Source organism: Octopus bimaculoides, chromosome 10, assembly GCF_046866305.1.
Source record: "Octopus bimaculoides isolate indiv1 chromosome 10, ASM4686630v1, whole genome shotgun sequence".
Lineage (NCBI taxonomy): Eukaryota > Metazoa > Mollusca > Cephalopoda > Octopoda > Octopodidae > Octopus > Octopus bimaculoides.
This window is the reverse complement of record NC_142937.1, coordinates 34,821,259-34,846,918: the sequence shown is the minus strand read 5'-3', so window position 1 is coordinate 34,846,918 and position 25,660 is coordinate 34,821,259. Positions and strand designations below refer to the sequence as shown.

General features: G+C 37.5%; 1 protein-coding gene and 1 long non-coding RNA gene across 2 annotated transcripts in view; one reads left to right on the top strand and one right to left on the bottom strand.

Annotated features, from left to right (window-relative positions):
- LOC106877315 (cytosolic carboxypeptidase 6-like) overlaps positions 1-25,660 on the top strand; it is a 1,751,930-nt gene that overhangs the window by 652 nt on the left and 1,725,618 nt on the right. The window lies entirely within an intron of this gene.
- On the bottom strand, positions 12,180-21,096 carry LOC128248891 (uncharacterized). Its single transcript, XR_008265036.2, has 2 exons — positions 15,923-21,096; positions 12,180-12,790 (listed from the first exon to the last, which is right to left on the bottom strand). It is a non-coding gene; the product is annotated as an uncharacterized LOC128248891 (long non-coding RNA).

Here is a 25,660-nt window from a genome sequence, read left to right as displayed (position 1 = left end):
AAAATGTAGAAAGTTTGAATTTTGTAAGGAAAGGTCAAAGGAAATAATTTCTGCTTCGTATCTTGATTTAAAGAAGGCATTGAAGAGAGGTATTCAATAGTGAATTTAGTTATGTCCTTTTATGTTCTGAGTTCAAATCCCACTGATCGCTTTTCTTTATCATTCTTCATGGATTGAGGTTAGAATATTCGACTATATTCTGTTACCAAAAGATGCGGTCTACTGTTTCATTTTAAAATATTCATTTCCAAATCAATGTATCTATTTAGCTAAAGAAAATTTTCGATATGATTTGTAATGTCACCTTTGTAATATGTATACTATAAACAACAAATCTTTTTTACATTTTATTTCACAATGTAAATCTAAAGTGAAGACAGGGAAGGAATAGTTAGAATGGTTTGACCATAAATATGGCAAGATGATCTTTTAATACTGCCTCAGGGACTCACTTCTTAAGGGGATGAATCTATCCACAGTCTATTTAATCGACCCTGGTACTTTACCACGACGGAAGCCTGTATACAGCCACTCAACCAGAAACAACAGATCTACTCAAATAACACTTTACTATCTTAAATAAACAATACTATATTGGACAATATGGTAGGATTATCATTGGTGGAATGGTTTTAATAATGGATTTTCAATGAAGTTTAAGTTTCGAGTTTCACCAGTATTTGAGCTCATGACAAAAAGAGCCAAAACAAATGCCGAAAAGTATTTTTTCAATACGAAAAATTATTTTACCATTCCACCACCCTTTTCATAATAAAGCTTACTACTATAGGCACCAGGCCTGAAATTTGGGGGGCAGGGACTAGTCGATTACATCGACCTCAATGTTTCACTGGTACTTAATTTATCGACCCTGAAAGGATGAAAAGCAAAGTCGATCTCGGCAGAATTGAGCTCAGAACGCAGTGGCAGACGAAATACGACTAAGCCTTTCACCCAGCATGCTAATGATTCTTATTTCTTTATTGCCCACAAGGGGCTAAACATAGAGGGACAAACAAGGACAGACTAAGGGATTAAGTCGATTACATTGACTCCAGTGAGTAACTGGTACTTATTTAATCGACCCCGAAAGGATGAAAGGCAAAGTCGACCTCGGCAGAATTTAGCTCAGAACGTAGTGGCAGACGAAATACCACAAAGCCTTTCACCCAGCATGCTAATGATTCTGCCAGCTTGTCGCCCTCCCCTTTTCATAATGACAATGACTTTTTCATTCAGGTACTTTCAATCCACTGTTGAAAGAAGCCTTAGCGTGTCTTTATGCTAGCTGATTGCAATCCAGTGAGTACCTTGGTCAACTGTGGTTTGAGCGATGTTCTCCCATGTTTGACTACTGATACTAACACAGACTGTGAACTCAGAATGCAAAGAACTGGAACAGATACTACAAGGAATGTTCTCCAAAGCACAAACAATTTTACTCTTGACTTTTATATGTACCAACCTTAAAAGAATGAAAGACAGTTGACCTCAACAGGATTTGAACTCTGAGCACAGATGAAATACTGCTAAGCCTTTCCCTTGGCATGCTAATGATTTTGCCAGCTCGTCGCCTTCCCCTTTTCATAATAATGACAATGACTTTGAAAGGAATCAAAGAAAGCATTCTATTCAGCACACCAACAACTCTGCCAGTTCATCATATTATTATTATTTTCTACACTAGGCACAGGGCCCAAAATATTTGGAGAGGGGGCCAGTCGATTAGATTGACTCCAGTACGTAACTGGTACTTAATTTATCAACCCCGATGAAAGGCAAAGTTGAATTTGAACTCAGAATGTAAAGACAGATGAAATACTGCTAAGCATTTTACCCGACATGCTAACGTTTCTGTCAGCGTGCTGCCTTTCATCATATCGTTATTACCTCTGCCTTAGCGAAGGCAGAGGTATTGTTTTCAGTCGTGTTTGTTTGTTTATTTGTTTGTCCGTGGAAAGATATCTCAAGAACAGCTGGATGGATTTGGATGAAACTTTCAGAGGTGTTTGGCCTCGTGACTGGCATGAACTGATTAGATTTGGGGATTGATCCAGTACCGGACAAAGATTCTGGATTATTTTTCCTGCTTTTTTTTACTTAATTTTTGAGAGTGGTCAGGTTCCTTTTTTAGTATTCTCGTTTGTGAGAGCAGTCAAGTTTACTTCAGATATTTTCATTTTAAAAATCATCTCTGGCTAATCGTTGAGAGGACATTGGTGTTGCCTTCGCAGAGGTTTGCGCTCTCTGAGTGCTCTTGTTATTACTATTATTAAGGTGGTGAGCTGGCAGAATCATTAGCACACCAGGCAAAATGCTTAGCAGAATTTCGCCTGTCTTTACATTCTGAGTTCAAATTCTGCCAAGGTCAACTTAGCTTGTCATTCATTCAGGGGCTTGATAAATTAAGTACCAGTGAAACACTGGTACCAAACTTTCAGGCCTTGCACCTTTAGTAGAAAGGATTATTATTACTTTTATTATAAAGGTGGTCAGCTGACAGAACCATTAGCAAGATAGACAAATTGCTTAGTAACTTTCTGAGATCAACTATGCCTTTAACCCTTTTAAGATCAATAAAATAAGTATGAATCAAGAACTGTGGTTGATGTAATCAACTTCCCCCATCTGTAATAAAATCATGCCAGAAAAACTACTTATAAGCATTTTTTCTGATTCGTTACATGCTGGATTGACTTTGCCTTTCATCCTTTTGAGGTTGATGAAATAAGTACCAGTTAATGTAGTTGATTTTTCTCCTCTCCCTAATCTCAGATTTTGTACCTATAGTAGAAACGATTACTATCACCATTATTATTATTAACGTGGTGAGCTGGCAGAATCATTAGCACATCAGGTAAAATGGTTAGTAGCATTTTGTCCATTTGCACATTCTGCGTTCAAATTCTGCCAAGGTTGACTTTGCCTTTCATCTTTTTGAGGTCGATAATTTAAGTACCAGTGGAACACTGGGATCAATGCAATCAACTAGTCTCCTTCTGCAAAATTTCAGGCCTTGTGCTTTTAGTAGAAAGGATTATTATTAAGGTTGTGAGCTAGCAGAACCATTAGCACACCGGGCGAAATGGCAGAAACGTTAGAAGGCGGCGAGCTGGCAGAAACAGAAATGTTAGCATGCCGGGCGAAATGCTTAGCGGTATTTTGTCTGCTGTAACGTTCTGAGTTCAAATTCCACCAAGGTCAACTTTGCCTTTCATCATTTCGGGGTCGATAAATTAAGTACCAGTTACGCACTGGGTCAATGTAATCAACTTAATCTTTTTGTTTGTCTCCTCTATGTTTAGCCCCTTGTGGGCAATAAAGAAATAAGAATCGTTAGCACACCAGACAAAATACTTTGTGGCATTTCTTTTGGTTTTAAATTCTAACTACAAATTCTGATGAGATCAACTTTACCTTTCATCATTTTGGGGAGTCAATAAAATAAGTACCAGTTGAGCACTGGGGTTGATATAATTAGCTAGTCCCTCCCCCAAAATTTAGGGACTTTTCCTATAGTAGAAAAAGACAATAAGCTAGCAGAATCTTTAGCATGCCAGACAAAATGCTAAGTGGCATTTCTTTCAGCTTTATATTCTACCAAAGTTGACTTTGTCTTTCTTCCTCTTAGGATCAATCAAATAAATACCAGTCAAGTACTAGGGTCTATGTAAGTGAGTTACCCTGCCTCCTCAAAATTACTAACCTGTTACCAAAATTAGAATGAATTATTTCTGACAGAATGCATCAGCTGATGCCTTTAAAATACCATTGGCTCTGTTCACTTTTGGTTTCCTAATCATGCAAGTTAACATTACATGTCCAGTGGATTACCAGTGGCCTCTACCTTCTACAGATCTTTCTCAAACAGTGCTAATATCTTACTACCATTGTTGGAATGTCAGCAGTAAAAACAATGTCACATTTTGAACTTGAGAAAAGTCTTGTATAATTTTACTGCCCCGCTTACTAATTGTATTTGTAATGTGCATGTGAGTTGGTTGAGTTCCTTTTCTGAAAACCTTAGCCTTTTTTTAGAGTGTCGCTTTGGTATTTACTCACGTAACCAAATGCACCAACGGAATGTTTTAAAGCAGATACCTATTGTTATCCTCTTTCTCTTAGATTTTCATAGAGATACTCACATCAGTAGGGCAGCTGATGTCTATGATGGCACATATAATTTATCCCAAACCATGATATCCAGCCCTTGCACTTGATGAAAATATTTCAACAATATTTCTTATGTTATTCAATAACAAAGGATTCTCTATATTTATCCCAGGACACTCTATGTATTTTTAGGTAGCACTGTGGGCAGACGTAAAGAATGTGGACCCTTTCGTGTTTCTTATTTTTTTCCCACAGAATCTCCCCATTTTCAAGTACAGAGATTCTGATTCTGTGAAAAAAAAAAAAAACGGCATTTTAAAATTTTAATTTCACCTCCATCCCCACCCCACCAAATTCTGCAATTTTCACTTTTATCAAAATTTTTTTTTGCGAAATACGTAGAAAAATACAGAGATTATCTCCGTATTTTTCTACGTATTTTGCAAAAAAAAAAAAAATTCTGAAAAAGTGAAAATTGAAGCTCTGTATTTTCCTACATATTTCACAAAAAAAAAATTTCTGAAAAAAGTGAAAATTAAAGAATTTGGGGATGGAGGAAATTAAAATTTTTAAATGCTGTTTTCTTGTTCTTTTTTTTTTGTTTTTTTTTGCAGAATCAGAATCTCCGTATTGTAAATGGAACGATTCTGTAAAAAAAAAAAAAAACCCCGAAAGGGGTGCAATCCATATTCTTTACGGCCCGCCACACTGTGTATTGCTTTCACAAGATCATGTCACATTGGAAAAGAGTACCTTGAAGAGTTTTTGAACTGCTGTTGATCACATGTATGATGTCTTCTATGGAAATGTGACAAACATAATCAACATTTTTAGTTTCATCTCAGGGTTCCAAGGGCCTCACTGTTTCTTTTGTTTATTAGGCATTTTGTAGCATCTCTAGCTCTTGCACTGCAAATGCATAGCCTTCAAAGTGTGATGTGATATAGTAGTTGAGAGTCCACGAATGGTTGATGGTATTATGTATGTATGCATGTATGTATATATGTATGTATGTATGTATGTATATATATGCATACATATATGCATACATACATGCATGTGTATGTATATGCATGTCATGTTGATATGTATATATATGCATGGATGTATTTATGTATGCGTGCTTGTATATCATCATTTGACATCTGTTATCCATGCTATCATGGGTTGGACAGTCTGACTGGATCTGATGAGCCACAGAGTTACATCAGGCCCCAGTGTCAGTTTTGGCATGGTTTCTACTGATGGATGTCCTTCCTAATGCCAACCACTTTACAGTGTTCACTGGGTACATTTTTCATGACACTGTCACAAGTGAAGTCACCCAAGTAATTTGTTAGACAAAGTAAAGAAAGGAAAACAAACTGTGGCAGAGATGGGAGTTAGAGATTCATGAGGGATGCTATAGCAAGTGGAGCAAGGATAGCAGATGTGAAATGATGCTGAGAATGATCACAGATAGGAAAGACATTAAGAAAAAAGCATAGTGGACCTATGATATATCTCAGAGTGGAGCGAAAGATTATTGGAAGCACTGATAGGGGTTGGTAAGTGGAAAGTAGTATAGATAGGGATGATAATGGGAGAGGGGTAACTGGTTCTACCAAAGAGAGAATGAAGTACATGCTGTTCTACTCTCAAATGATTACAGCAATTGAGTAGTACTAGAGATACGAGAGTGATGGAGGCATATGTGTTAAAAAGATGAGATGTGGGAGGGTGGAATGCTTGATGTAGATAAATTAGCTAAAGGGCCCAGCATGTATGAGGATAAACATAATACTTTTAGGACCTCACTTTTGCCATAATGAATGGGTCTACATGAGCACAGTGAATCACTAACCATCTTGGTCTTTTGTCATTTTTTCCAAGAAGCTCAATATCTTGAGAACTATCTTTACCACTTTGTCTTGAGTCTTCCTTATTTTCCCTCTTCCACAAGATCCATCTATTTTAAGTGATTGGCACTCTTTTATATAGCTGTCCTCATCCATATGCATCATAAGACCAAACCATTGCAGTTTTCTCTTGCATGCTACATCAAATTTTCTTATATCAAAGTTTTCTCTTTACCCATTTGCACTTTTGTAGAGTGACAGTACGCATCTGTCAGAACATACTAGCTTCATTCATTTCCTCCATTGCTCCGTCTTTCATCTCCTCCACTTTCTCTTCCTTTATTCTTTCTCCCTCTCTCTTTCTCTTTATACATTTGCTGAGTTTGGCAGAAAGAGCAGCAACCATAACCATTGCAAGCTCTCTGGGATAGGTAGGATTGATGCTATTAATGGTCTTTTTAAACGAGTCATGGGAAAACTATGATCTACAGGACTTTCTGAATAGCATGCCAATGAAAAATTACAATAAATTTTTGGGGGCTGACATCAACAAAAGGCAGCACACATAAGTTGGAATTTCTCTGTTTCGACTGGGTTGTTTCAGATTTCTTTTCACAGTGCCCTTGGAAAAATGATCTGGAGCATTTTTTTAACAAAAAAAAAAAAAATTGGGGGTAAATGCTTTTGCCCTAACCCCATCCTCCCCTCTCTGAACTGATTTTGGTTGATTTTGTGGGCATTATATATGATTATGGGGGCACTACACACTTAAAAACTATAGAAGCTTTTTTTTGGTAATAAAAAAAAAGCAAAGTAAATATTTTCAGACATAAAGGTGTGTGATTTAAGGGAGATTTGGCTGTTGTTTCTAGCATATCCTATGTCTTCTCCTATAGCCTTGGGTTGACCAGAGCCTTGTGAGTGAATTTGGTAGATGGAAACTGAAAGAAGCACATCATATATATATATGTGTGTGTGTGTCTTTTTGTCTATGTTAGCTGCACATTACTGCATTACAACTGGTGTTGGTATGTTTATATCCCTGCAACGTAATGGTTTGGCAAAAGAAACAAACAGAATAAGTACCAGGCTTAAAAGAAAAACAGTTCTAGGGTAAATACGTTCAGCTAAAATTCCTCAAGGCAATGCTCCAGCATGGCTACAGTTTAATAATCAAAAGATATTTGTATATATGCATATATACATATATGTACATATATGTATATATGCATATATACACATATGTACATATATACATGTGTGTGTGTGTGTGTATAAGTTAGCTCACACTTTGCTACTGATAACATGTAACAAGCTATTAAATGGTCAGGCCCTTGACAACTGAATCAGCCACCTTATCAAGGTTGCTTGGTAAGGAGGAGGATTTTCGTTGGATATTCTGTAGGGTAAAAACAAAATTTATCAATGGGCAGATAAACTTTATAGAGTCATCATAAGCCATCCAACAGTTGGAAGTGAGAACTCCCCAGTCTTCTTTCTAGGGAAATGCAAGCTCGGATGTAACACAAGTGACTTCATTTCCACTCAATGCTGTAGTCCTTCTTTTTGAACAAATGCATATGTTGTTTAGAGAGTGAGATTGGTCCTGTGCAAAGATTTTCTTCTCTTTAAAAGGCTTCAAGCACAGGCACTGCTTATTCTTGAAAATTACTATTGATATAATTGTTATGTGCTGCATACTATAGTTGTTGCACTCTGTCGCTTACGACGTCGAGAGTTCCAGTCAATCAGATCAACGGAACAGCCTGCTTGTGAAATTAACGTGCAAGTGGCTGAGCAATTCACAGACACGTGTACCCTTAACGTAGTTCTCGGGGATATTCAGCATGACACAGAGTGTGACAAGCCTGGCCCTTTGAAATACAGGTACAACAGAAACAGGAAGAAAGAGTGAGAGAAAGTTGTGGTGGAAGAGTACAGCAGGGTTTGCCACCATCCCCTGCCGGAGCCTCGTGGAGCTTTAGGTGTTGTAATTGCTCAATAAACACTCACAACGCCTGGTCTGGGAATCGAAACCATGATCTTACAACCGCGAGTCCGTTGCCCTAATCTCTAGGCCATTGCGCCTCCACAGCATACTATAGTAGGCTGTAAACAAAAAAAGTGAACCATTCAAAGAAACTTTCTGTAATGGAATGAACGCATTACAAATTAATATGAGCTGTAAGCTGTATGAACACCTACTGCAAGAGGTGCCCATCATTGCAACATCTGCAAAAGTGTGCAAGTCTTTAGCAAAAAAACCACATCTCTGTCGTTCATGTTTAAGAGAACAATCAAGAGATGACATTGCATAAAACTAAGTTGTAGCCATAATATACGTTTATGTGCACTCATACACACGCACACATATGGTTATAAATATTTATGTGTTTTTTTCTTATAATGAAATGGTATTAGCATTGAGACTTTCAGAACATTATTTTAATCTTTCCTAGCCATTAGACAGAGTTTTTGCATTGGTTGTGTTTAGGTTTCATAATGTGCATATTATACAGGCTTTACGAGTTCCTAGTCTGAGCATTAGTAGAAAACAATGGAGTCAATGAAGGCCTGTGATTATTGAAGGAAATTTAAAATGTGACAGAATGCAAAGAATAGATAAAATTTCAATGACTACAATGGAAGTGTTCACTGAAGCTATCAGAAGTGACAGGGTGCGTGTGCATGTGTATACACACACACACACACACACACACACATATATATATACATGAATATATATATATATATACACAGATATGTGTGTATATTTATGCATATAGATATACAGGTATGTGTATAATTATATACACACACACACACACATATATATATAGGTATGTGTGTGTGTATGTGCATATTCATACATATATCAAAAGAATGTGCTATGAACCTATTCCACATATACCAAAACAGCCATACCAACAATCCAACATACCTCCATCATCAGCTGCCACATGGATATCATTATGGTTTCAACACCTCAGCAGTACCATTGCATCTGGCAGTGTCAAACAGTCAAACAGTGCTGCTGATGTTTATAGCCAGGAAGACAGCTCTTCCAACTGGTTAATGACACACGATTTGTGTCCGATTAGTATTTGCGAGGAGACTTCATCGCTCCCATCTCTAGCCTTATGTGATGCACAAGGACTCGAGTTTCTGGGTGGTTACCCATCCTCAGTATGTGGTAATCACAAGCTAGTGATGAAAGCTCATTCCACTCACAAAATACTATATGTGTTTTCCAGCGACAAACTGTCACTGATCTCAAAAAGGGAGAAATAAGCTATATTTAATCTCCGAGTGAGATATAAACAATAGCAATATGGAATCTTCTATATATATAAAAATGAGAATGTGTTTCTGTCTGTCTGTCTGTCTGTCTGTGTGAATCCCTAAAACTCGAGAACTACGCAACCAATTTCATTCAAATTTTACAGATGCCTTACTTAGGGTTCCAGTTGTGTTTTAGTCAAAAAAAATTTTAACCTCTTGCAGAGTTCGAGCCCACAGCAACATAATATCTCCTCCACTATCTAAGTATTACGTGTCAAAAGTGAAACAAAAACACTCATGTCAAATACTTTCACTTTAAAAATGAAACTATTCCACTAACTGAAACAATCACATTTCGATACTGTAATGACAGATACTTTCAGAGAGAGAGAGAAAGAGAGAGAGAGAAAGAGAGAAAGAGAGAGAGAGAGAGAGAGAGAGATGTATATGTATACATATAGATGTATATGTACACGTTATTCCACTACCTGAAACAATCACATTTCGATACTGTAATGACAGATACTTTCAGAGAGAGAGAAAGAGAGATGTATATGTATACATATACATGTATATGTACACGTATATGCATAGATATATATAGATCTATATGCATACATGTATATGTATACACGTGTAGATGTATATATATATATAGATGTACATGTAATATGTACATATATATACATGCATACAGATATCTATACATATATACACCCATCACACACAAACACATACATTAGTCATTTGTTTTCTTATCCAAAACTACGTCAAAAGTACTGAACGGATCTTTATGAAATTTGGAAATTATATTCTATGCATAACGGCCATAACTCCCATGAACATTCATATATTTTTGATGTTGATGAAATTTTAACCCGAACATAACAGATGAGCATTATTTGTAATTCAACGGTACAACAGTGTAAGACTACCCTTTCAGATATACTTTCATTGTGATTTCTACAATGTGGTGCATAAATTGTCAAGTAAATGAGACACATCTTTGCCTCCACTGATTCACTTGCAAAGTGTTGAGTAAAATTATTTCGTTGCAGACCTCCTTTGGGTCTTTTTATTATCACTGCGACACACATAGTCCCCAGTTGGTAACATTGATTTCAAGGTCCTCCTAGATGAGAGACTGGCATTCCACTTAATGTCTATGTTCCATGCTGGCATGGATTGGAGAGTTATTAATGTAGAAATATGGTATCGTAGCTACTAACAGTTGAGGGTTGCATAGTCTAGACAGCGTTTTTAGATTTCATTATTCTCTTTAACCCGGGCAAAGCCGGGTATTTCTGCTAGTAACATATATACGAGGGTAGGTCAAAAAGTATATAGAATATATAGAAATTTACTGAAGTTTCATTTCAACAGAAGGACGTATTTTTGTAACTACATTCAAATTCTCCAAGTAGAAAGGAAGAATACAAATAACCATTTTGACTTAGCCATACAGGCTAAAGTCAAAATGTTCTTTGTATTCTTCCTTTATACTTGGAAAGTTTAAATGTAGTTACAAAAATATGTCCTTCTGTTGAAATGTAATTTCAGTAAATTTCTATACCTTTGTGCAGCTGAGGATTTCTCAGCATTTTACATTTGATGTAATTTTCACATTGCTTAAATAAATGGTCACATGAAACATGGATATCCTTGCTTCAGCATGGCCACAGCTCATGAGCTGAAACTAGATAAGATGATATATATATAAATATATATATATACTATTTACTCTTTTACTTGTTTCAGTCATTTGACTGTGGCCATGCTGGAACACAGCCTTTTAGTTGAGCAAATCGACCACAGGACTTATTCTTTCTAAACCTAGTACTTATTCTTTTGCTGAACAACTAAGTTACAGGGACGTAAACACACCAGCATCGGTTGTCAAGCGATGGTGGGAGACAAACATATACACACACACACACATATATATACGATGGGCTTCTTTCAGTTTCCGTCTACCAAATCCACGCACAAGGCTTTGGTTGGCCTGAGGGTATAGTAGAAGACACTTGCACAAGGTGCCATGCAGTGGGACTGAACCCGGAACCATGTGGTTCGTAAGCAAGCTACTTACCACACAGCCACTTCTACGCCTATATATATATATCATCATCATCATCATCATCATCGTTTAACGTCCGCTTTCCATGCTAGCATGGGTTGGACGATTTGACTGAGGACTGGTGAAACCGGATGGCAACACCAGGCTCCAATCTAATTTGGCAGAGTTTCTACAGCTGGATGCCCTTCCTAACGCCAACCACTCAGAGTGTAGTCTCACATATATATATATATGTGTGTGTGTGTTTGTGTTTTCCTGACTTGGTATCCCATACTTGCTATAAATGTACATCAATATCAGACAAGTATGCCATTCATTTGCAATCATTTGTGAAATCATGTCCAGCCATTGTGTTGTTCATGTTTGAAGGACTGGAGAAAATGTTAGTTTATTTGGAAACAGCCAAGGATTGGTGACAAGAAAGGCGCCCAGCTGTGGAACATTAGCTTCAAGGAATTTCACCTGTTTGATGAAAGCACGGAAATGTGGATGTGAAATGACAACAAAGACGATGGTGATATGTTATTGAGAACAGTAACTTTCAGTTTATAAACTCATTTCATTATACATCCTTAAAGATATATATATATATATATATATATATACACACATAAAAAATACATATCAACATCAAAAAGTGAAAAATACGTAAACACACGAGAGACAAGTACAGGATAAAATACCAAAACATACACAATAAGTACAGGACATCACCAATGGTTGCGTGAAGGCACATGGCTCAGTGGTTAGAACATTGGGCTCACAATCATGAGGTAGTGAGTTTGATTCCCGGACCGGGCTGTGTGGTGTGTTCTTGAGCAAGACACTTAATTTCGCATTGCTCCAGTTCACTCAGCTGTAGAAATGAGTTGCGGCATCACTGGTGCTGAGCTGTATTGGCCTTTGCCTTTCCCTTGGATAACATTGGCGTGGAGAGGGGAGACTGGTATGCATGGGCGAGTGTTGGTCTTCCATAAACAACTTTGCCCAGACTTGAACCTGAGAAGGTAACTTTCTAGGCAACAATCCCATGGCTATTCATGACCAAAGTCTTTAACTTTATATAACCAATCAATACTATTTTTGTGCATTCAAGCAATTTGTTTAATTATCAAGAGTGCACAACAACTAATTAAGTAATTGGGGCTATGACTTTATGACTGTGTGAATTAAACATACATAAAGAATGGGCCTCAAATGTACCAGATAAATGATATATGTAGCATTAATTACAACTTTCTGTGGTGCTTGTTTGTCTAGATAGTTTTGGTAACTATTCATGTTGTCAGCCACTGTTGAACTAAATACAATGTACATTTGGGTTTACATGTTTTTCCACGCTGGCATGGGTTGGATGAAACCTGATGAGACAGTACTTCCTATAGATGCGCTTCCTGTCATTAAACTTTAACTGTTTTCCAAGTAAGGTATTCTTTTCTCATTCCATTGATCATCACGTCAATAACTGAAACTGGTAAAACTATAATAAATGTAAAGAAAAATGCCATTGCTTACTTTGGAGGACAAGGGGAACAATATTTACACACATGTATGCAAATACACACACACACACACAAATGCACATGATAGGCTTTTCAATTGCTGTCTACCATTTCATTCATCTAACCATGTATTGTCATCAACATCATCTCTATTTAATGTTTGTTTTCTATGCTGGCAAGGATTGGATGGTTCAACAGGAATTGGCAAGGCAGAAGACTGCACCAAATCCTGCTGCCAGCTTTGACATGGTTTCTATGGCTGGATGCCCTTCCTAACCCAATGTGTGTGTGTGTGTGTGTGTATGTATATATATATATATATATATATATATATATATATATATGTATGTGTGTGTGTGTGTATAAATGCTGAAGCTATCAATAATATATGAGCTCTGTCAGTTTCACCATTTATCTCATTTTTGGCTAATCATATCATTAAACCTTTATTCCATTCATGTTGAGATAATAATGGAGAAAATTTATTTCAAATCAATCTTGAATTATCATCGAAGTGTCTAAATTTACATTTCCTTATATAAATATATATATATATATATATATATATATATATATATATATATATATATATCCGGCCATTTCATCATGGCTATCGAATAAGTGTCACATATTTTTACAGATAAATTCGTCTATTTACATAATATCGAGGGCTCTTTCTTTCTTTTGTTGTCCTTTCTATCAATATATATATATATATATATATATATATTATATATATATTTAAAATTTTAAGCACTACAGTGTGTGTATTTGCCTGTATGTATTTGTGTGCATGTATGCATGCGCATATATGTGTATGTATACAAACATACTCATTCTTTTTTTTTTTCCTTGTGTATTTCTAACATGTGATATAATTCCAAACTAAAAAATAATGCAAGAAAATAGTTAAACCATTGGAAAAGTACTCTAATTAAGATATTGGAGCATTCTTTTTTTTCTTTCTGTTCCTTATAAAGAGATTTAATATTTTGCCATTTGGAGTATTCTAAATGTATGTGTTAACATGATGTTATGGACTATGAAGTTGTTGAATTTTAAAAAGTGGGCTAACACGCGTGTTCACGTACGTATGCATGCATCTATGTATGTACGTGTGTCGGTGTTAAAACGGAGGTAGCTGATGAAGTAGAATGTTCTCTATGTGGCTTGTGTGTTTTCTCGTCTCTGTTTTGTTTGCAATGTCCTGTACCCAGATATGCACCTATAGATACAGGTGGATGTCGGTATGCACATACCTGTACGTATATATGCATATACTCATTTACTATTTGTTTTATATATTTATATATATATATATATATATATATACCGTAAATCCTAGAGTATAGTCTACCCTTGAGCATAATACGCAGGGGATTTTTAGGGGGCTGTACCTCAGAAAAACCTAAGCCTTGTGTATAATACGAACCCCTTCTCTAACTTGAGTCAAGGAGGTCTATGTAACGTCCTTGGTTTGTAATCGTATATACGGTTACGTCCTTTATTATTATTGTATATATAACATAACGCAAACATGAAGCTTTTTTGTGCACTTTGTTTGCAGAAAATAAAGAAATAACAGTACTAACGTCAGTGAAAAATAAATATTAAGTAAATTGCCTTTACATATTTATGACTTAGAAAATTTTGCTTAGAAAATATTTTTCATTTTTAACCTCGTATATAGTACGCACTAGAAATTTTGACCATTAAATTTTGGGGAAAAAGTGCGGATTATACTCGAAGATTTACGGTATATACTTAGTGATACCCCAAAATGCCCAACATTTTATCATGGGACTCAGGGATCGATATTCAAACTACATTAATTTCCGATACTCGTATAAAGCATTATATAGAATGCTATGACTGGGGAGTCAAGCTGTAACATGGTAATAAGAGACAGAAAACCAATTTAATGATGTTTCCAAAGTTTAAGGCGGCGAACTGGCAGAATCGTTAGCACAGTGAACAAAATGCTTAGTGGTATTTCGTCTCTACGTTCTGAGTTCAAATTCCGCCGAGGTCGGTTTTAGCTTCCATCCTTTTGGAGTCGATAAAATAAGCACCGGTTGAGCACCCCCATCCCCAAATTGCTGGCCTTGTGCCAAAATTTGAAACCAATATTTCCTGAATTTCATTATGCACATTTCAATTATCTTTCACGGATGATTTTCATCAGATGAAAAATATCCAAATATTAACCCGGTCGACAATACTTGCCTTATATAACAAAGAATCATGCTCAAACAAAGCAGAAACAATTTCAGGAGTAATTAGGTAATTTTTAATAGATGAAAGCAGTTATTATACGCTAGTCAAGGAGAAACCTTAAAAAATATATAGAGAAAAAATATAAACAAGCGTTGATAATGTGTGTGTGTCCAATAGAGTCTGACGAGTCGCCTACAATGCTAAGTGCCCTATAGATGTGAAACCATTGGTCATTCTATGACCAAGCATATATCTAATTTCATGTAAATACATTACTGCACTAGCGTTTAGAATGTGCTTCTTACGTAAAGTGTGGATTTTTGATCCACTGGCGTTATATATATATATATATATATATATATATATATGGGAGAATTTACGAAAAAAACAACAGACGAAGACAGGTGGTGTAAACAACAAATGGATGTATTAGTTTAACGTTCGGGAATAGAGAGTCTTTGACGTTTCGAGCTACGCTCTTTAACTGAAAGGAACACAGAAAGAAACAAGGAGCGAAAAAAAAATGGAGAGAAACAAGGGGGAAAAAATGAGAAAAAAAATATGTATATATATAAATGGAAAATTAAAACAGCAAAAACAATAATAAACCCCTGTAAATAAAATACAGAGATGAAGAAACAAAAACGACATAAGAAAATAACAGTAAAAACCAAAATAAAGGTGAGTAGATGATGAATGATAAAAAATAAGTGGTATAAAACAAGATGAGTCAAAACGAAACCAACAGATAAGTAAAAAAGAAAGCAACGTGTAAAGAATAACAGATTATTGAAAACAAAGAACAAAAACTACAGCATTGAGTTGTATCAAATGCACGAAATGTAGTGACAACACAATACATACTGCAGCATTTCGGATATTAATTTACTTACTGAAAGGTGACATTTCACTCTACCGATACATTTGAAACACCACATGCTTAGATCTATACATTACAAATTTTTTTCTTAGTATCTCTTTATTCGCCATGTTACAGATCGACCAGAAGCAAATCAGTTCTATAAATGTTTCCCCGGTGAAACATTGCAAGCAAGCTTGCTAGTAATGATACACTAATAGAATGAACCTAAACCCAATAAAAACATTTGTTGTGGTTTTTTCTTTCTCCCATCTTTTTTCCTTGTCTTTCTTTTGTAAAATATATTCCTGTTCATATTTTGAATAAGCTATTTTTAAGATTATACTTGTAGGTGATTGTGGGCTTAGTAAAAAAAATTTCTTAAATTATAATAGGTGATATGATTCGGTTGGGGGGGAGTTCTCTGTTAAGCTTCTTTTATATTGAAGTACCTGTAGACATGTCATGTGACTATGACGTCATTTTAATATGGCGATGTAAATTGGATAGACTTGGCAAGTTAGAATTAATTATCGGTTTCCTATACAAGAATCCTATCAATAATTGTTTCGCGAAGAACCAAACGCTAAGACTTATGTTAGAATACAATAGCAAAAAAGCTGAAATTAAAAAAAAATTAAATCTAAAAACAAAAACAAAAAAAAAAGACAATAAATAATCGTTTCTGCTGAGGACACAAAGCCTGAAATTTGAAGGCAGGGGACTAGTCGATTACATCGACTTAGTGCTTCACTGGTACTTGATTTATCGACTCCAAGAGGATGAAAGGCAAAGTCGACCTCGGCAGAATTTGAACTCAGAATGTGGAGACGGATGAAATACTGTTAGGCATTTCGTTCAGCGTGCTAACGATTATTTTCTACTCCAAGCACAAGGATGAAAGGCAAAGTCGACCTCGACGGAATTTGAACTCAGAACATAAAGACAGACACAATACCGGTAAGCATTTCGCAAATTTTTTATTTCCCACAAGAGGACAACAAAGAGGGGACAGTACAATTTGATATTGGGTCAGATTTAACGTATGAATTAACACAAAAATGAATTTTAAAATTTTACGTAAATATAAATAGTTCGGATGATAACATATACAGGACAATATTACAGAATAGAGTGGAGAAACGGGATATGCTCGGACCCTACGAGCCCCGCCTTACCACTGATGCTTTAAGTTTATCCTGCGTTGTATTCATGCGGTCCCATCTATACGCAACATTCGTGCGACATTCTTCCATCGATCTTGAAACATTTTCGTGGACAGGCATTTTCTCTCTAACCCTATTTTCCTTCTTAGGATGAAGGTGAAGAAATTCACCAAGCCAGGGCCAGAGATAAAAGTGCCTTTTATTAACCCTTTCACTCGCGTCTTCCAAATCACCTCTCTCGCAATTGCAATTTCTATGAGAAAGCAATTCTTACCTTCTTTCGATAGAAAATCCTGTGGGTCAATTTTTCTACTGATTCAGTCGATAGCTGTACTCTTCCAGTAATTGACAACAATTGTTCGGCATAAACCCACATATATGACACTTCCGAACACTGAACAATAGCGTGCGGGACAGTTTCCCTGTCCCGCCCACATCTTGGACAGGTAGGGCTCCTCAGTAACATTGCCATGCCAAAGATTTTTTAAAGTTATCCAGTGTCTTCGGCCCGAATGTACGTTGGAACAGATTGGCCAGCTGGTTATCATCGAGACCTAGGGCTTCCCCCAAGGCATCGTCACATTTCGCTTCTACGAACCCTCTATAGAAGAATGTGGTAGAACCACTACCACAGGCATTGCCCGAGAGATGGAATATCCGGAGAGCCTTACGACACTCCGTAAAGCATGCATCTAACTTCGATCTACGATAGAACCAGGTTTCCAGTTCACCGAAACAAGTGAACTTGGGAAACATCTGTTTCGCCAGTGGAGACCACACTCGATCACCATCCAGATGGAGCCACAGATGCTTCAACCTCAGCGCGTGCCTGCGCATCATCAGCCAAGGCATCCTTAACCCACCCTTTAACGGTTGTTGGCAGCAAATAGAGCGTCTAACAAGAGGATTCGAGCCCTTCCACAAGAAGCAGAAGAGCTGTCTTTCCAGCCTGCTCAACCACGAATCAGGGCAGGGAACGACGGTTAGGCGGTAGGTGATGACCGATGCGATGAACACATTGGCCACCTCCTTCCTCCCTTTCAGAGATAGCCACTGCCAAGACCAGGTCTTGGCTATGTGGGCCACCCTTCTCGCTACCTCGTCCCAGTTCTTCTCTGTTCGGAGACCTGGTCCAAACCGGACTCCTAGCAACTTAATCGGACCCTCCGTCCAACGTCCCAAGGCGCTGTCAAGAGGCATCGACTTGCCTTTCCAGGTGCCGAGCTGCAAGCCGTCTGACTTTTCACGATTAACCTTTGCTCCTGCCACCGTCTCGTATTCCTCAATGGCTTTGCCTACCCTCTGTAGGTGATCCATTTCGGTTACGATGTGGTGATGTCGTCCGCGTACGCTGAAACCGATTCTCCACAACTTGTCTGTCTCGGAATGTCGCTCAATTCCCGCAGTAATGGCTCAAGAGTTATTTGGGCCGTCTCCACCTTACGGGTAGGACAGTTTGCCCGAATGTGGCCCTTCTCTCCACATTCGAAGCACCGGGGTTTTCTTCCCTCCACCATTGCCCGTAAGGTGGTTTCTTCTCCGAGGTGTATATTTTCCATGATCTTTTCCAGGGTCTGTGGCACCGCTTGGATGGTGACCTCGAGGCCTTGCCCCTTCCAGTTCTGCTGGTGGAATTTTGAGGCCTCTAATATCGTTATTTCTTCTTCGAGCCCCATTAGTACGGCTACGAGTTCATTTCTGGCAGGATCTCTTCTGTTGTGATTATTGATGTGCGCCTTCCTAAGTATGTTAGCAGCAACACAATGTCTGTGGTTCTCAAAGGTTGCACTGAGTGTGTTTTGGCCTTCTCTTCGCTTTTGAAATAAACTACTACATTGGCAAAGCGTTTCCCTCTGGTCAGGTATTCTATGTCCTGCCAGATTGCAGGCATTTTTGTATTTCTTCTTTTGGTGCTTTGTCGAGTTTCTTTTCCTTTATTACCAGTTTTAAATACGACTTTTTTTTTTTTTTTGCGGTTTCCTCTTTGATTTCACTCGGGAGGGTGGCTTTTACGTCGTACTCCTCCTTCGAAAACATGTTTTGGTGCTGCATTTGCATACTTCGATCTACACATAAATTTTCTTTTTTCACTCCAGCCGCAGCTGCAAAATTTATCTTTATCTGGCGGTTCAACAAGTTTGTCTGCTGTTGGCATACTTAACATTTCACAGTTTTTTTTTTTACTCTGCAGAGGAAGTATTCATTTTAAACAAAATTTAACAAGATTTGTGGGAATACGCAACAAAAATGGATAATTCCCCACCTCACAGAGGGGTATAAAAGTTCACACTGTCGGCCATACACAGAACGCTATTAATAACAACACAAGGAAAGAATTCAGATACAACAATTTCAACTATACCTACAAGCAAAAAAAAAAAAACACCACAGAATTATTCTCAATTATTCACAAGTCACAATACCGATTTCTTTATTAGGCATAAAGCCCCAAACACAGATGGGGACACCACAAGGACAGACAAGACCACAGTGGGGACAAAAAACTTAAAATGAATGTAAATGAAATGAAAGTTATATAAAAATGAAAAAGGACGCATGGGGCCCACTCTCATGCAGTACCATTTAAACCGTTATATGTACTATTTACAATTGTTCTTTTTTTTTTCCTTTAATTTCATACTTTTTTTGTCTTTAGTAGAACTTCATTAGTGGTTCGATATCTCTTAAATCCACCACGGTGGCAACTCTTTAAATTCCACCTCCACTCCTGGCAGGTAAATGTTATCTCCACACCTCTTTCAATTTTCTGTAGTTTTCCTCTTCTATCAATATTGCCTTCATATCCTCCGCGTAGACGTATGAAGGCACCTCCACTCTTACTATTGAGTGTAACTTGATTATCTTTTTCTCTGTTTCAACATTTTTGGGGTACGTTACATAATACCATACTCCCTCTCCTCCTCGTATCTTCTTTCCTTTCTCTTGGACTTTTGGTTCTCTCTTTTCTTCCTCCATAAATAGTCTCTCCATCTCACCTTCATACAGTTGGGTTTCCGACTCTTTCTCCACTGGTAACTCCACTTTCTTTTTACTTCCTACTGCCCTCCTTCACAGTTTCTTTTCTCACCTCTTCTCTCTCCTGTTTTTGCTCCTCTGGCGGAGAACGCATTCCTCTGCTCCTCCTCCTTTTTTTTTAACCATAGTGAATCCCTTCTCCGCTTCTTTTACTGTTTATGTTGCCTTGCCCTATACTACCTGGTCCACACTCTACTGTCTCTCCTCCTGTTCTGTTTGTAGCTTTCTTTGGGTGCACCGTGCCTTCATGTGGCCCCTTTCTCCACATGTGAAACACACTGGTGGCCTACCCTCCACAATAGCTCTCAGCTTCACATCTTCTAGCAGCACAATCTCATCCACCACACTATTCAAGTCCTCTGTTGTTGCCTGAATCGTTAATTCGATACTATATCCCCAGTAATCTAACTTCTGGGTCCTTGTAGCCTTCAGAATCTTCCCATCTTTCATATTATACGTTATGGCTGTCATCAGCCATTCTTCTTTCAATTCGGGTGGTACCTTACCCACTCGCACCTTGGCCACACGTTTGCCGCAGTACGAAGGCAACAGCACCCATTTGTCTGTCCTTATTGCCTCTGTGGAGTGCTTTATTGCTTCCTCCTCCGTTGTGAAGCGCACCTCCACAGTGGCGTATCTTATCTCTCTCGTAATGTATGTTGTAAATCGCCTCAACCAACATTCTAAAAGTAGCGAAAGGTCTGGCCTAAAAACAACACTGAAGGAGATAGAAAAAAGTCTGCAACAATCCTATGCAGATAAAGAAGCCTGAGTTATAAAAAGCATTGTCAAAGGCCTTCGTTCATTATGCCAAAGAAACAGCCTCAGTACGCTGCAAAATAGGACCCCTCTTCCAAAAGGATGGCTTCCTCAGACAGTTCAACCAAGATCAGTGAGGTACTGAATGACCAGTTCAAAAATGCATTTTTTTAAAAATAATTACCTCGGATTCCTAGGTTTTAGTTTACGAATATGCTAAGCAAAAAATATATATACTTTTTGAAAATTTTACCCCACCCCCAAACATCACCTCCTCAAATTTTAAATTTTAAACTTTTTTTAGAATTTTTTTTTTCAGTCTAAGTGGAAAATTACGGGGATTTTAGCAATATCAAAATAACAATTTCTACAGTTTAGCCAACTGAACATAGAAAGTGCACTTTTCATCCCTACTTTGATGAAATTTCCACACTTCAATATGCAATACATTAAAAATAGAAAATGAAACGACAATATCAAATATACTATCTACAATTTATACATATGCGAGGCAATCGAAAACCTATGAATCCGAAGAAATATATATAAATACATATATATATATATATATATATATATATAGATATAGATATAGATAGATAGATAGATACATATATATACATACATTATATATATAGACATATATACATACATTATATATATATATATACACACACACACACACACACACACACACACACACACACACACACACACACACACACACACACACACACACACACACACACACATATATATATGGGTAGGGTTGTTGGCGTGTTTTGGTTTGTTGACATTCCCGTAACTTAGAGGTTCGGCAAAAAAGAACGATAGAATAAGTACCGGGCTTTAAAAGAAAGTATTAGGTTCAATTTCTTCGACTAAACCCTTCAAGGAAGTGACCCAGCATGGCCGTAGTCCAATGACTGAAACCGTCACAAGATAAAATAAATGCTGCATAGTTCGAAATTAGCCATTTGTTACTGGATTCAAAAGTAAGATAGCTACAAGATATTTTAAATAAGTGAAAGGTCAGAAGTCGAAGAAATAAATTATGGAAGCTTGAAATCTCCGCAAATATACATATATATATATATATATATATACACACACACATCACGTGTGGAAGGATTACATACAGCAGCGTATGTTCAATCTATTATTGGTAAACAGATAATTATTAATTCTGCGTAATGCAGTTTCGGAATAACCACTTTATCTGATGCCTACAATTAATAACTAATTCGTTTCGCTCATTAAGTGGATGCCGATTATCAGCCCATAAGAATGGCAAGTGCATTACGTAAGCATAATCGATCACCTTTGATCTGTTCCTTGGTAAGGTTTGTCAGAATCAATAACTGACCAGTGCAATTTGAACTCAACCCCTTTGACTTTAAGCTACGAGTGTATATAACTGAATATAACGATGATGCGGGGAAAGTGCAGCCTTTTTGCATACTGCTGTCTTTGCAATCACAAAATTAAATACCAAAGAAGACAGTTATATTTTATCGATAAAAGCATCTTTAAACTAAAAAATTGAAAATGTATATATATGTTTGGCATATTAATAAAGGTCTAGAGTACAGTACTTTTCTTAGATTTAATGTAAAATATTGAACGATTTTTGTATTTCCCCTTAGCTTATTATATCGCGTGTTAGAATAGTTAGGAAACGAATGTAGATCGAGCTTTCGTTTCAATATATATATATATAATTCTTTAACAAGAATAGCATTGACAGTAATTTCGAAGTTCCAATCAGCTAAGCCATCATTGGACTACCCGATAATGGCTTAACTGGCTGAAACTCGTTCGACTTAACTGTTTAAGGTGGTGCTGGGGTTCAGTCAAACAAATTGATCTCAGTACTTATCATTTTTAAAGCCCGGTACATATTTTAACGGTTTTTTTGCTGAACCGCTAAGTTACGGGAGTGGGTGTAAACAAACCAACCTAGTCATTAGACTGACGCCAGTTGGACACTAGTTGATGTAACTGACTTACTCCTCCTCTAAAATCGTTGGTCTTGTGCCAAAACTTGAACCCGTTATTTGCTTCATTTAATATGTCCAATGTAATAATTCTATGGTTATACGTAAATTGTTGCTCTATTGTTCTTTATTATATACAAACATTTATGTTAGATCTTTCCAGTAAGTATATAACTTTTATTTGTGTATTTTTTCTGCGTAAATTCGACTGCTAGCGGAGGTATATGGCCTAGTGATTAGAGCAGCGGATTTGTGGTTGAGGGATCGCGGGTTCAAATCTCAGACCGGGCGATGTGTGTGTTTATGAGCGAAACACCTAAACTCCACACAGCTCTGGCAGAAGGTAATGGCGAACTTCTGCTGACTCTTTCACCACAAATTTCTCTCACTCTTTCCTCCTGCATCTAGCAGCTCAACTGCGACGTAAAAAATACCAGACCACCACCAGAAAACCCAACATGCTAGAAACAATAAGTAAATGACATTATTTCTAAAGAAACTTCCTCGATTTCCAAAAAGCTTTTTTTTTTTTTTTTACGTCTGCTATTTTAGTACAATTCTATGCATGCGTGAAACATTAACTGAAAGTGAAACATTGGGAGATTTTAGCCTTTTGAAAGCGGGTGGGAGAAGGGACATTGAGTGTCTCTTTAAGAAAAAATTAAACTTTTAAAAATTATATCTATTTTCCAGATTCGTAATCTCTGTATATTTCTACGTCGATAAAATTAAATCGAATAAAGTTAAAAATTGAGAAATTGCGGTGGGGACGAGGAAAATTAAAATTTTGAAAACGTGATTTCTGAGCAAAATCGTATGAACCCCCTTTTATACGATGAAACAATACATAGCTTGTGATCCTTCTTAAGAAAAGAAAGCCCTCTCATACAAACCCATGCAAATTGTACCCTCCCCACTCTTCACTTTTAAACAAACAACTTCCATTACGCCAGTAATCCACTACAGTATATATCAGCTGTGCCGATTCTGCCCATAAAAAAGGAACAAATGATACAATGAGGTTGTAGGTCATAGCACCTTGACAACGCCGGGATGCATTGCTGGTATGTATATATGTGTGTCTGTGCCAAAAAAGAGTGAAGTATAGTTCCTTCCCGAGTCGTATAGACTCATAGGACCGGTTTCCTGGTTTCCATGGCGTATATTGGATGAGACGCCGGCCCGTCGCAAAATTACACATTTTTGCCAGCTGAATGGACTGGAGCAACGTGAAATGAAGTGTTTTACTCAAGAACACAATATGCCCCCCCCCCCCCCCGTCCAGAAATCGAAACCACAATCTTACGATCATGAGGTCAACACTCTAACCACTATGCCATGCGCTTGCGCTATGTATGTGTACACCCACACAAATATCCTAAGCCTTTTGTGGATGAAAGTATGCGTTATTAGTGTAGGTTAATCATTTACTGAAAAAAAAAAAAATTTTTAAGGGTTAACATCACTAAAAATCTTTTTAAAATGTATTGACTGTAAAATACGAAATAACATTTTTTTAAAGAGAAATTCTCCTTGTTCTAGCACTAGAAAATATTTAAACCAGTTGTGAATGACTTCGATAAGCAATCAGAACTCTTTTAAAGCTTTGATGTTATTAATGTCTTGAAGAGCTTTTTCTTTTAAAGAAATTTTAATTTCGAAGAAGTATTCGCTTAATAGTAAGACATATGAAATACGATCTTCAATGCATGATTTTGCCATATCTTTACTTTTATGATAAACTTTGTTGTACATTCTAATTTATTTGGTATACACCCACTAGCGTAGCTAGAGTGTGTGCCGTCCGGGGCAGCCCTTCCATTTGCCGCACCCGGACCCCACAAAAAGCACATATTGCCTCAACAGACCCAAAAGTGCCGCCCCTTTAAAAGTACTACCCCTACCGCCCTCACTTAGCTCCGCTAGTGTATACACCAGTTCAATGACAAAGTTATTTTACTTAATTTTTCGTTATTTTCAAAATCAATTGGCCCGAAGGCAGTCTATTTCAGCAAAGATATGATAAATAAAAGCTCATTGGTTAGGGCGTCGGGCTCACACTCATGAGGTAAGGAGTTCGATTCCCGGACCGGGTTGTGTGTTGTGTTCTTGAGCATGACACTGTATTTCACGTTGCTCCAGTTCACTCAGCTGCAGAAATGAGTTGCGAAGTCACTGGCACCAAGCTGTATCAGCCTTTGCCTTTCCCTTGGATAACATCGGTAGCATAGAGAGGGGAGGTTGGTATGCATGGTCAACTACTGGTCTTCCATAAAACCTTTGCCCAGACTTGTACCTTGGAGGGAATTTTTTCTAGGTGCAATCCCATGGTCATTCATGACCGAAGGAGGTCTTTCAGCTGTCTGAAAGATCCTTATTTCATTGTGTTTATTCTACTCTATAATCATTTATTGTTTACACATTTTATTAGTAGATGTGGGTCTGTCAGCCAGAGAATACCGTCTCAGGGTGGTGCTCTAAGTATAGTCACTACTTCTCCGAATTGAGATGTCACAGCTCCGATTCTACGGAGACATAGGCAGAATGTCTCGGGGAAAGAATCGCCGAACGGGTTTTACGAGCAAAAAAAAAAAAAAAAGAAACCCTCAGGGGTTGACCACGAGCAAGATGGTTGGATAACATCAATGAGCTCGGTTAGAGATTGGAGATTCAACCGCTTGGAGATTCAACCGAATCAATTGGAGACTGTTGCTTCTGACAGAACACGATGTAGGGCGTGGCTGAAGACTCTCCTCCCTCGACCCTCCAGAATGAAGTGGGCAAAGAAGATGGCATGACATGACATGATGTGGG